Raw genomic sequence first — 12,279 nt, forward strand, 5'->3', positions numbered from 1 at the left:
GACCAAAGTTTGAATTTAGAAGCAGAAAAGTCAGGACGAATTTATTTTACACACAACCTTGTTACCCTAAATTTTTCAGAAGATGTGAAAGAACCGAAACCATAGCCTATAGTTGCCACCACAGCCACCAAGGATGGCGGTTTCAACCATTTCACGTAAGTAATTGTCTTAACAAAGAGATTAGATTCATTAATTGCTGTACATCTATCCCAGTGATTTTCATCTCGCCCGATTTTTACGCGAGTACGACACTTTTTCAACACACATTTCTTTTCCCCTTAACCGACCTTAAGCATCGTGGGAATTATAAAAAGGCACAAAACATTCTAAATTGATTTTCAGCCCATAACCTTTCCCGGTTCCATAATCCTCGGTTATTGTTGGCCAGTGAAGTGTCATTGTGAGGGGAGGGGAGGATCTAGGCCCTTGTACCGTTAGTCTATACATAGACGCTAGTTAGGGGCTGAACCCGGTCTACTGGCCACTAACTGGCCTCCCAGCCAACAGGGGGAAGTTATGGTACGAAATTGTCAAAATTATGGCACTTATCTGAACTTAATTGACTGCTAGACCAGGTTACCTCACTCAGAAAGCTACACAAGCCAACACGATATACCTAAAATATTCGCAACGGTAATACGCAATATGATTTTAAATTAAATTACAATCTATGTGCATGTATTATAAGAAGTAAAAATTAAGAAAAGAATAATCTAAAACACTTATAAATTTAATACCTGGATTAATTTCTGTAAATATATTTTTATAATTGGTGAATTAAAATGGTGATGAGATTGTTGTGACAATTAATATTTTGCCCTATAAACTACACATCCATTAAAAAATTTTGATAAAGTGAAATTAGTCAAATCTTTTACTCTAAATGTAAAATGTATATTTACTTTTTTCACAATTCAACTCTGATATTTCTCAAGTATTATCAGTAACAAAAACTGTCAAAAGATTCAAAAAATTTGTATTGGATAAAATTGCATTACTGAATTTGTTTTTATGTGTACAGTACTATGAAATAACTGCCATCGTTTATTAGTTTGCATTGTGTTTTCATTTGTTATCTAAAGTAAATAGCACCCTAACTCACCAACACAAATTTAACCTTAATGTAAACAACTTTTTGTTTTGACACGGTATATTGCTTTGAAAAATTATCGTACTACCACAATAATTCTGGTACGATACGATAATTATGGTGCGCGCCGCCGCCGCCGCCCGACGAGAGCGCGTCAGTCGAGTGTATGTGTCAGTAGAGGGAGCGTCGCTCGCTCCTTTGTTTTTACAATTGTTGTTTATAACGTTGTTTGTGCCCGTGTGTGTCCGCGGATGGTATTTTCACGACAATTACAATGGCCAGACTAGTGTAGTGTTGGTGATAGTGCAACCGTTGGATCTTTAATTGAGGATTAGCCGAGTTACGAGGATTTTTAAGGTAGGACCAAGTTTGTTTATTGTTGGCGGGTGGTTTTCCTGCGTGTGGATATAGAATGTTCTTGTAAATTTGAATTTTTCAAGGACTTATAGGATAAGGAAGTGTTGAAAATGTGTTTTCATAGTCAAGATTGAATTGTGAACTATTTTTGTTGAATTTATAAATTACACTACGACGGTCGTCGATTGTTTGTATAATAGTTTAGGAAATAAGTACTATTTTAAGGTTTTAAATAACGAAATTTATTTTTTTACATAAAATTGTATACCGGTATTATCTACACTTCTTCGAAAGTATTAACTTCTAACATTGTAAATAATTATATTCAAGAAATTCCCAAACAAGGTGAAATGATCTCTACCTTAAATTTAGATGCATTTTTTGGATCAAATTACATCATTTTACATGTAAATTTTGAGGGAGGGAGGATGTTAAGCTATTTTTTTTATATGTTTGTTTGTGTCTCTCCGTACTCCTCATATGATCATTTATGAGCAACATATATGTGCCAGTTAGAAGAATTTGTATTAAATAAAAAAATCATCTTAAATATATTGACTCGGTAGGGTCAATTTCTCAGTCAACCTTTTGATAAGCGTGAAAAATGCTTTACGGCACCGGTGTCATGTGATTGAAAACAATGTAATATCAATTACTAAGTCATCAGTTAGTTGTAAGCGTTATTCAATGAAAAATATCTCTATTTACAGAATTAAGTCAAAGATGGTTAATTTTGTTAATGGTTGTTTTAAATCAATCAAAGCCCTCCGGGTGGATTATACCATTCAATATTCTCTGTTACTCGTTGATTGTATGTATCAATCAATCAATCAATTCAATCAATCAATCAATTACCGGTATTTAAGTGATTGTTGTAACATGAAATAGGCAAACTAATAGGATTCTAGGGTATTTTCTTTTTAAATCGTCGTGTTTAGGGACTTAAATATTGAATATCACACTGATACTATAATTTTGAAAATTTTATTGAAATGAGTTCGAGATCGATCAACTTGTTTTTATTTTATTTTTTTAATACCTATAAATATTTGTTTATATACTTGATGACCTTTAACTACTTTAAATAAACTGTATTAATGGTAGGCCTATATATTATTTTTTCCCAAATGCAAGAAGATGAAATCTAGAATATCTTAGCACTTAGCATAACAGATATGTTTTTATGGTATGATTTAAATTCGCAAACATCTGAAACAATACTAATGTTACATCCATAGCTAATATAATAAACAAACTACCCATTTATTAAATCAGTTGAACATGATGAATAATAAGTAATCAAATATCAACAATACCAATGAATGAGTCAGTGTTAAAACAAATAAGCAAATAAGATAACGAACAAGTTAAATATAGCAGAATGTATTCCTGAGTTTGTTTAAAAAGAATAGTTGGGAAAGAAATCAATCACTTAAAAAATAAAGTATTTCTTCTGCCAAGATTCTAAAAAAAAAACATTCACCGTTTTTAATTTGAAATCTTTTTTGTGTGTAGAATTATCTGTTTGAAACATCTTTATCTAAATGTGAACCAAATAATTGTAAATATATAAGTGGATTTTTGTTTGTTTAGTTGGGACTGGAATAAAATAAATATTTGCTACCACACCGTTGACTTTGGATATTAGGGTCGTTGACTTTTGGATCTTGTAGGAAATGTACCAGGTGTAGCCGGGTGGTATTAATTTTACAGCTACGCACGTCGCACAGGCCTATTATTGTACGTAGGGATTCCCTGGATAGAAGTGGAATATTGAAAAAGGAAATAACACTTATCTTGAGTAGTAGGGCCCATCGATGTATAACTACCAGTAGTTATAGTTATTGTAGTTATATGTCGATGGTAGGGCCTACAAGATGTGTTTCTACCTTGAGATTATTGACTTTTTGATACAGCACTGGTGACGGCGGATCTAGATGCAATCAATATTTGTATTCAACTACCTAGTCTAAAATGCGCCACTCACAGAATGCATTACTTCCACAATTTTAATATTAAGTGGTCCTTCGGTTTTCTACTATTGTTGATGTGATTTTGTTCGCTAAGAAAATACAATTGCTTTTTAATAATTCTTCACTTGTTCTAGCTTTGTGTATTGTAAATGTTTGTACATCTAGTTGCTGTCTAAATAATATTTTCTGTATTCGTTTCTGATAATTTGATAGTTTTTGTGACCTACGCTATAGTTTGAAATAATTAGGGCCTAGTTGTCGTTTCAGTTTAGCTAAAAAAATTGGCATACTTGACATACATCATCATTTGGATTGCTTTAGTACATAGAGGTTTAGATTACCTGGTTACTGTAAACACGATCCTTGGTAGTTTAAAACTACTAAAGCTGTATCGTGCTGTCAATAATGGAGATCATCTTCAGATTAGAATCTGCTTATCCTTCATGGAGTTTTATTTAAATCTCCTGACGAACTCCTTACGTAACAAGGTGATTTAAACCTTATAGTTAATTCAGACGATCCACAGACCATTCCATCATGACACTAGCATAGGCTACTGACGGTAGCTAAGTTCAACCCCGTACATTATTATTACACAGCCGTAAAATGATGTAAAAGAATGATTAATGTATGGTCCCATTTATAAACTAATCATTTCATCTTCACAGTGTGTAATCCAAGGAAAGATGTCATGAAATGTCCATATGTTGTACGTCACTTATCCAAATCTCTGTGACATTTCAGCCTAGTATGTTCAGCGGTTTTTGCCTTCGCCTGAAAAACAAACAGAAACTACGACTATTTTATCATATCATGTAATTTTTATAGCTTAACAATGCGTCTTAAACAGTTCATTTCGAAGAAGTAGTTAACTGATAGAATGTATTTGGTTTAACCGTTTAATGTAAACGCAACACTCAGTTCAGGACGTTGTGTAGTCAATCTGATCCCAAGGGAAATGTAACCGTGTTCGAGGACAAGTAGGTTGTTTCCTGCTAATGCGGGTTTTATGTCTACAATGTACAATCCTAGATGGTTATTTCGGTTACTTTATTTGTGAGGTAAAAGTCAATGGTCTAACCTTCTACTTTAGGTACAATAAGAGGGTATATGACTTTTTACTTTCTCCTTCTATACATACTACCTATATGGAGAAAGTATTGTTTTCGTTTGTTAGGATATTTTTGTTATGGAAATATCCGTTTTTGGAACTGGTTTTCGGAGTGACGTCTGTATTTTTATGTGGATGGGATTCGGAACTTTTTTGGGCCGATTTTGATGAAATTTAGTAGCCTATATGGATACTAATCCGCAGAATTATCAGGGTTTTCAATTTCTCAAAAACGGCTCGAACGATTTTGATTAAAATTCAGTATGTTAAATAGTCCTTTTAACTCTAATCAAAATTACCGTTCAAAAGATTTTACTCATGTGAGTTTTTCCTACAAAAAGTCATCTAACTACTGCTTACCCGTTATAAAAGCTTGTTGACAAGCAAAGAGAGAAAGTATGTGTCAGATTGCTGATAGGCCTACTGTTTATCACAGGGAAGAATTGGAAACAACTAAAGTGCATTAAGAATTACAAATAGTGTGTTATCACTCTTAGTAGGTTTCATGTCTTGTATCCAAGCGAAAGTACGCGTTATATTTTTGGTATCAGACATGTGACGCACGGGAATAACAAGAAACGTTTTCATTTTTTGCCATTTAAATTTCGTAATGTATAAAGGTGGGTAGGATAAAGGTTGAGGTTTTCAAATTAAGTTCTTGTTAGCATTTCACACGTTGTTTTAAGGATAAAATACGCATTGAAGGAAACACATAACAATAAAAGAGCCATAAACTAAAATTAAAACAGAAACAAGTCGGGTTTATTGCTTGTATACTTAATATACAGTATATGTTTTTAAGTTATTGTATGATATATTATTTTTACGTAAATAATAATCCCACAACACCACAGTGTGTGACGGCTAGCGGCAGTGTGCCATCTTTTATGGGAAAACACGGAGAATTGGCTTCCAGCCATCGTCGCCAGACCAGCAATCGGTTTATAATAGGCGAGTGTAAAATGTAAATGGTTATTATCCTTGTACACTACGGTAAAGCCTACTTAAATATTTTTAGTAGTAGATTGGTTTGTAAAGGGGTTTTATATGGTTTAATAGTTATTTATGAACATGATTTAGGTAGGATAATATTTTTATAATTAATTTGTAGAACAAGAAATAAATTGTAGCAGTCTAACACATACTTTCTCCCAGTCTGTCAACAAATGGGTGGTGGGAGAGTATGATATTTTTTGTAGAAAATCCTAAAGTTGCAAAATCACTTTTGAACCGTAATTTTTACAGCATTGTTAGCATTAAAAGGTCCATAACATACTGAATCGTAATTAAAAGCTTTCGAGAAATGTTTATGAATATATAATTCCTCCGTGATTTTATTGGGCTTTATTGGAAAATCACCATCCAAAATTAAAATGAAAAAAAAAACTCCTGGATTAGTGACATGCCAAATTTCCTTAAAATCGCTCTCTGGTGTAGTCTGTATCTTGCACATCCACACACATACACACTACTTTTTCCATGTACTATGTATAGGGGTGACAATAAAGAAACTTATTTTCTGAACAAAATTTATTATTACAAATATATTTTATATTCTGAAAAGGTTTTAGCATTTTTTTATTGGGATAGTAGGTAATAACACTTTGAAATGTGTAATCACACTTTATTGTTTATCTACCCTCATTTTGTCTGTGCAACATCGAACGTAAACAATCGCATTAATTGATACAATCTCTCAAGATGTGTAGCAACTCAAGATAAACAACCCAGGCGATAAGAAGCGGTAAAGCTGTCAGAAAGGGCGAAAACAACCCTATTAATTGTGCAAATATATTCATTCGGGGTGAAAACAGAGGGTTCGAACTACCATGAGACGTTGTGAAAAGTTGGAATGAAGTTTTAAAGTACTAAACTCCACTTGGCAACACACGTTTGTGCTGTTTTCCGATCTTCATTGCCGACTTGGAGCGTATTAAAATTTCCAGGCCTAGTTGGTAAACGCGAAAGGAAACAGTTATCAACAATGTTGTGCTTTTGATATTTTCATACTTCTATTGCGTTTCGTATAGTAAAGGGGGTTTAATGGGAGAAAACAATGAGAATTTTTTGCTTTCACAAATACGTTTCAATAATAGTATGTATTTAAACATTTGTGTCACAAAACTGGGAAATTATTGTAGTTCCATTGATATTTTTCGTGAATAAACCCTTGTTAGTCAAAAAGTAAGAAATTTAAGTTAAACTGTTTGAAAAATATACGATAAATAGATACAAATTATTAATGTTGAAGATTTAAGATGGTGAAAATAAAATAAATTTAGTTGCCGAACCATTTTAGTTTTAAAGTGTTACTGTATTGAGAGGTCAAAAATATCGAATTACATTTAATGTCGCCACTCTAAATATACATGATTTATAGATAACAATGCAAAAGGATATTATTCACTATTTAAATCTTAATTAATGTACAGTAAACCGCTTATTGGAAGGTTCTTTGGTCAACAAATCTGATGAAAAAATCTATTTAAAAATTAGTATTAATTTATATAAATATTTTTGTCTACTAATACAATTTCATTCTGTGGCTAGGTAGCCAAGACAGTCTGGACTTTACCCAAGCAAGCAACGGTTTAACATTTTCACAACAGATAATGAATGTAATCTTCTTAACAGCGCGTCCCCGAGGATAAGCTACTCATGTTCATACTCGCGAATTTCCTTCTTTATGTGAAAAGCTTTGTAAATAATCCCTCTTAGTGTATTCCATTTTTGTAATTTATGTTTCGCGTTTCTCTCAAAGTATTTTACCTAGGTACCCAACTCCCCCTGATTTTTGCGGATGGGTAAAATTCGAACTACTAATTGAGCGAAAATTTTACATCAAATTTTGTGTTTGATTGGATTCTAAATGTGTGAATTGTATATGGTTATTAAATTGGTTGAAATATATTTGTCACTTTAACACCCAAGTTTATGCCTTTTAACCATTTGGAGCTCTACCCGTTCCCTGCAACGTTTACTTGACCCAATCCATTGAAATTGGTTTTGAAAAAAGTGTATACAGCGTCATTTATACATGTGGAAAGTACCTGAGCACCGAGCTTTGCTTCGGAAAGTCATTCTATATTTTAGGTTATTCTATCATTAACTTATAGAAATTAATGATTATTGCCTCTCAAAAATAACACAATCTTGGTAAAAATTAATAATCAAACCTTACTATGACAATATAATAATACCTACATAGCAAATCTGTAGACTAACGTATTTCAATATGATTGGATTTTAAGTAAACATTTTCCATAACCCCCCACAAAAACCTCTCACCATGGAAAATGTGCTAAAAATAGAAAAGCCCAACTAATTGAATTAAACATTAAACTAGGAGAATAATCGAATACGAATAGAATTTTCTACCCCGACAAATTAATTAAACTTAATCCCAGCACTGCAATTAAATTCGTATTGAAGTGTGAATTGAATAAGTTCGGACAATTTTCACACAGTTGTTTTATCCCTTCTCACATTTCACAATGAGCCGTGTGCAGCGCCACCCTAAGCCCTTCCGTGGACGTTGGCCTCGGCCATTATCATATTATCGTACCATAGTGAGGTCCAGAGGGGAGACGTAGTGAGCGAGTGAGCGTAGTGAATGTGAATGAGTCTGTTCTCTATACACGTGGCAGCCATAACTCGTCTATAGTGAAATTGTGATTACTTTGAGTCTGTCTGTCCTTTCACGACATGTGGTAGCTTGTCTATAGAGGGATTATACTTACTTTGGTCCTAAGGTTTCCTCTTGGGGAGCGAGCTGGCGTAGTGGTTAAAGCGCGGGGCTTCAGTCCCCGAGGTCCCGGGTTCGATCCCCGCCAAGTCACCAATGGAGTTCATCTAAGTGATAATGCCGCAACCCCTAGGTCTAGCCTGAAGTAATGTGAAAAACAATCCCACGCTCGTGCGTAGCGTCCTTAGGACAAAAAAAGGTTTCCTCTGGGTGTATCACATAAAATCTACAATATAAGAAGGAGATATTCGTCTATAGTGGAATTTTATTTTATTTGAGCTTGGTGTTGTGCTCTTTGTGCACATGGTAGATACGACTCGTCTATAGTGGAATCAAACTTACTTTGGGCTTAGGGTCTTCACTGTGGATATGTATTATACACGTGGTAGAAGGTATTTATTTTAAGTAGAATCATATTAATTCTGCTGTTCTCCATTCCCAAAGCACGTTTTCTTTAACTTGTCTATAGTTGGTTCGTTTTTCTTTTGGTTGAAGGCAATTCCACTCTCATGCTTTCAAAATGTCCCATAGTGAACAAAATTTTTTAACGGTTTCAACCAACTAAAAAATATCTTGATGTTTAAGCATAGATTTTTAATAGGCAGTGTAAATAGATTTGCCATCCAATTGTAACATATGAAGCATGTTGTGTGTTTAGCGTTGGTGAAGTTAAATTGAGACTTGACTAAATGTTTCTCGTCACAGGATGGATTTTATTTTGCAATTTTGGTTTTGATTTTTTTTGTGAAACCATAGAACAAGAATTAGACAAATTCAGTAAATTGTAATTAATTACAACACTATTTTTTATTAGTGAAGGAAACAGCGAACAACATAACGCACCAGTGAAATGAAAAATCTTCAAATTATCTTCAAATGATTCATGAGCTTGATAAAACTATAAGAGTGTATTTAATTTATCAAGTAGTGACAGTGCAAATAGAAAAATAGATTTTCGATAAACGTGGACTAGATATAGAGAAGACTTGGTGATAAACTATTGCTCGTTTTAAGACACTCTAAATTATTGGAAGCTGTAGGGTAGGTTTAAATAAGGGAGGAAGTTTTAGAATATTGCATTCTGTATTTAGTATTTGATACAACGTGTTTTTTTTTTGTAAATTTACTTTTGTTCTGAAGTAGTACTTTATGTGTTCATCCTAATTATTAAAAGACATTCCTATGTCCTATTAGACAATCTGGCTTGTTTATTTGTTGCCGTATCATCTAATAGTGGTCACGTGACTCAACAATGCGTTGCACAATTCATTGAGTGAAGTGACTTGTAGAAAACAGGAGAGCGGTATTCACAACGTAAGCCGACAAATAGGGTGTTTTGTAACTATTGCATCGACCAGATCGTGGTGGCATTGTAGTCGGTAGAAGTGTGAAAACATTGATTTAAAAAATGTACTTTTTATATTTTGGTATTGATTTTTATATAGTTGAAGATTTTAGGGTATGTTCTTAATCTTACGGTGAGAACGATGTTGGTTACTATTTGGGTTCTTGTTATCTAAAACACTACTACCTACTAGTACTTCTACTACTAGTAGTACTACCAGTACTACTAGTACTCCTACTATCTAAAAAAAATATTTGAACTAAATATAACAATGTTTGAATGTTGCTTGTTATCAAAAACTGTCTACATTAAATATATATATTTTTTTACCTAAGCGAATTCAAAACGTCAACATGAAATACATACACAACAGACAAATTTGGCAAGTCCATTTAAAGCCTTCTTGCACAACAGTATTGTCAATGTCGACATAGTCGTATTATTTTACTAATCATTGCGGTACCGTAACTTAGACTAGTTAACACTCTTTACAATTTAAAAGAATTTAAACCGTCCAAAAGTGGTAATGAAATGCTTTGGAATATTCTTTTAAGATAAACCCCTTAGTTATAAATCCCTTAGTAGATTTCTCATCCTTATGAAACAGCTGAAGCCTTTTATTGCTAGTTCTGTCGGGTGCACTGTAGAGGACGTGTTTTGTTTACAATTTATTTCTTGTTATTTCAGACATTTAATACCTCTTTTAACCAAATAAAACGATCTAATCACAAACAATAACTCGTCCCCTAGCTATATAACAAAACAGTAAAGCACTAATCGATATTAACCCTAAAATAATAGGAACAGAATTTCATTGCAACACTAGCGATCAGTGTCACCCGACATGAACTAGACACGAAAAACGAGCTTAAAAATGTAAAATGGGATGAGAAGTTTATTTGTGTTGGTTAGTCTATGATTGAACCTCTGGAAGTAAATAATTCATTTATGAAAAATTTTTAACATATTATGTTGCTCTTACAATATTGTTAACAATTAATTTTCGCTCGACTTAAACGCTTATTCTGATTCTCTACTCTGTAGAAAATAAGAGGAATGGTTGAGTCGATTAACAAAACTCAAGTGTCAAACACTTAAATTGCTCTGCGATGAGATGACTACTCATCTGTGTTTACCAAAGTTAACCCATGTCATTGGAGTCACCTTGAATTAGAAAGATAATCTAATCTTTACTATGAGGTGTTTTCGTCAACTCCTGTTATTGAGTACTGATTGCTTTCTCAAACTAATCGGTCATTGTCAAAACTGTACTGACTCTCATAAGAGTAAGGATTTACCAATTAGTTATTTATTTAGTTTTAGTTGTTAATTAGTTTTTCCTGTTTCGAAAGGAAATTTTCACCCTTAAGTTTACAAAATCTTTAATTAAATTGACGTGTCTGTAGTTAACAAAGGAAAATTGGTTTTTTCTGGAGCATTGGAAGTTTGTTTATAGCTATATAAATAAAATGAAATTAAAAATTGATTATTTTCATGGTTTATTTAGTGGTTATTCATTCAAAGGAATCAACAGTATTTTAAAATCATTATCGACAATTATTTTTGTTATGTTTTTGTTAGACATTAACTTATGTAAATCTTATTAACACCCAGTAGAAGTAGGTAGTTCCTAATGAATTCGTAGTTATTTTAAGCTGTAGAATTACTTCTTAGTTGAAGGGGAAAAATCTTGAAGTTTATCGGTGTTCTTTCGATTATAAATAGTAAAATCTTAAACTAGTCTACATATTAATTATATTTCATATCTTTGTTATTTGTATATCAGAGGTATTTCGTTCTTTTTATGCCACATAGTCTTATACACAGTTACGATGATTTCTCTTAAGAAAAACCTGCGAATGCAGTGGTTTACTTCAAGTAGGCCTAAAGCAAAAATGTCCCGTTTGTTTTTGAAGCTACCCAGAAACTTCTGTTTTAGATAAATAAGACGTGAAAATAAGACAATGGGTATTGTCTTATTTTCACGTCTTGTTTCCATTGCATTATGGCATGCTTGGTAATTAAATGTGAAGGTTGAACGTAAACAAAAAAACATTCATAAATGTTAACAATCATACATACACGTTTAAATGTTTCAACAGTATTTGTAAGTTAAACGACCAAAGGAAAGTGTTTTTCAATAGATACCACAGTTTCTCCCAGTTGTATAACTCACATCTCTAATGTGATGTTAATGTAAACAGGCCTGATGTCAAGTTATGCGAAGCGAACCCGCCAATTATCATAATTTCTAATTAAGCGTTGCCAAAACAACGGAAGATCTAAACCGCAAGGCGATGTTAAACGTAAACACTTGCAGGTGTGTGTGTGGGTGTGTGTGTGCATGTGTACATGTGTTAGCGGGTCCGTGTTCCATACACACACACAAACGTGTTTAGCCCCGCGTTACTCGTATTGTTCCTATTGGCTCGACTCCATGGCATTGTCTATATTTTGTTTATACCTCATTTGCAAACTGACTTCGCCTCCAAGCACAGCTCAGTGAAGATTGTGGATTTGCGAAATAATATTGTTAGAGATAAGTTGTTCAATTGGATTCGTTCATTATATAGTTTTTACAACGTGATTTTTTCTGTAACAGTTAGGCCTACTATTTTTTGTACTTTATTTTTTTCAACCTCAGTGACATTTCTTTAC

The 12,279-nt window shown here is 33.2% G+C and overlaps 1 protein-coding gene across 2 annotated transcripts in view; it reads left to right on the plus strand.

Moving 5' to 3' along the window:
* The first annotated feature begins 1,255 nt into the window (after nucleotides 1–1,255).
* Nucleotides 1,256–12,279, plus strand: part of LOC128996696 (semaphorin-1A-like) — a 105,025-nt gene continuing 94,001 nt past the window's right edge. For both annotated transcript variants that reach the window (XM_054422133.1, XM_054422134.1), the window contains exon 1: nucleotides 1,256–1,447. The gene's annotated coding sequence lies outside the window, so the exon portion shown is untranslated. The remainder of the gene's footprint in view (nucleotides 1,448–12,279) is intronic.

The sequence above is a fragment of the Macrosteles quadrilineatus genome, unplaced genomic scaffold (genome assembly GCF_028750875.1).
Source record: "Macrosteles quadrilineatus isolate MER2022 unplaced genomic scaffold, UCM_ALF_1.0 Scaffold_6__1_contigs__length_79288215, whole genome shotgun sequence".
In the NCBI taxonomy this organism is placed as follows: domain Eukaryota; kingdom Metazoa; phylum Arthropoda; class Insecta; order Hemiptera; family Cicadellidae; genus Macrosteles; species Macrosteles quadrilineatus.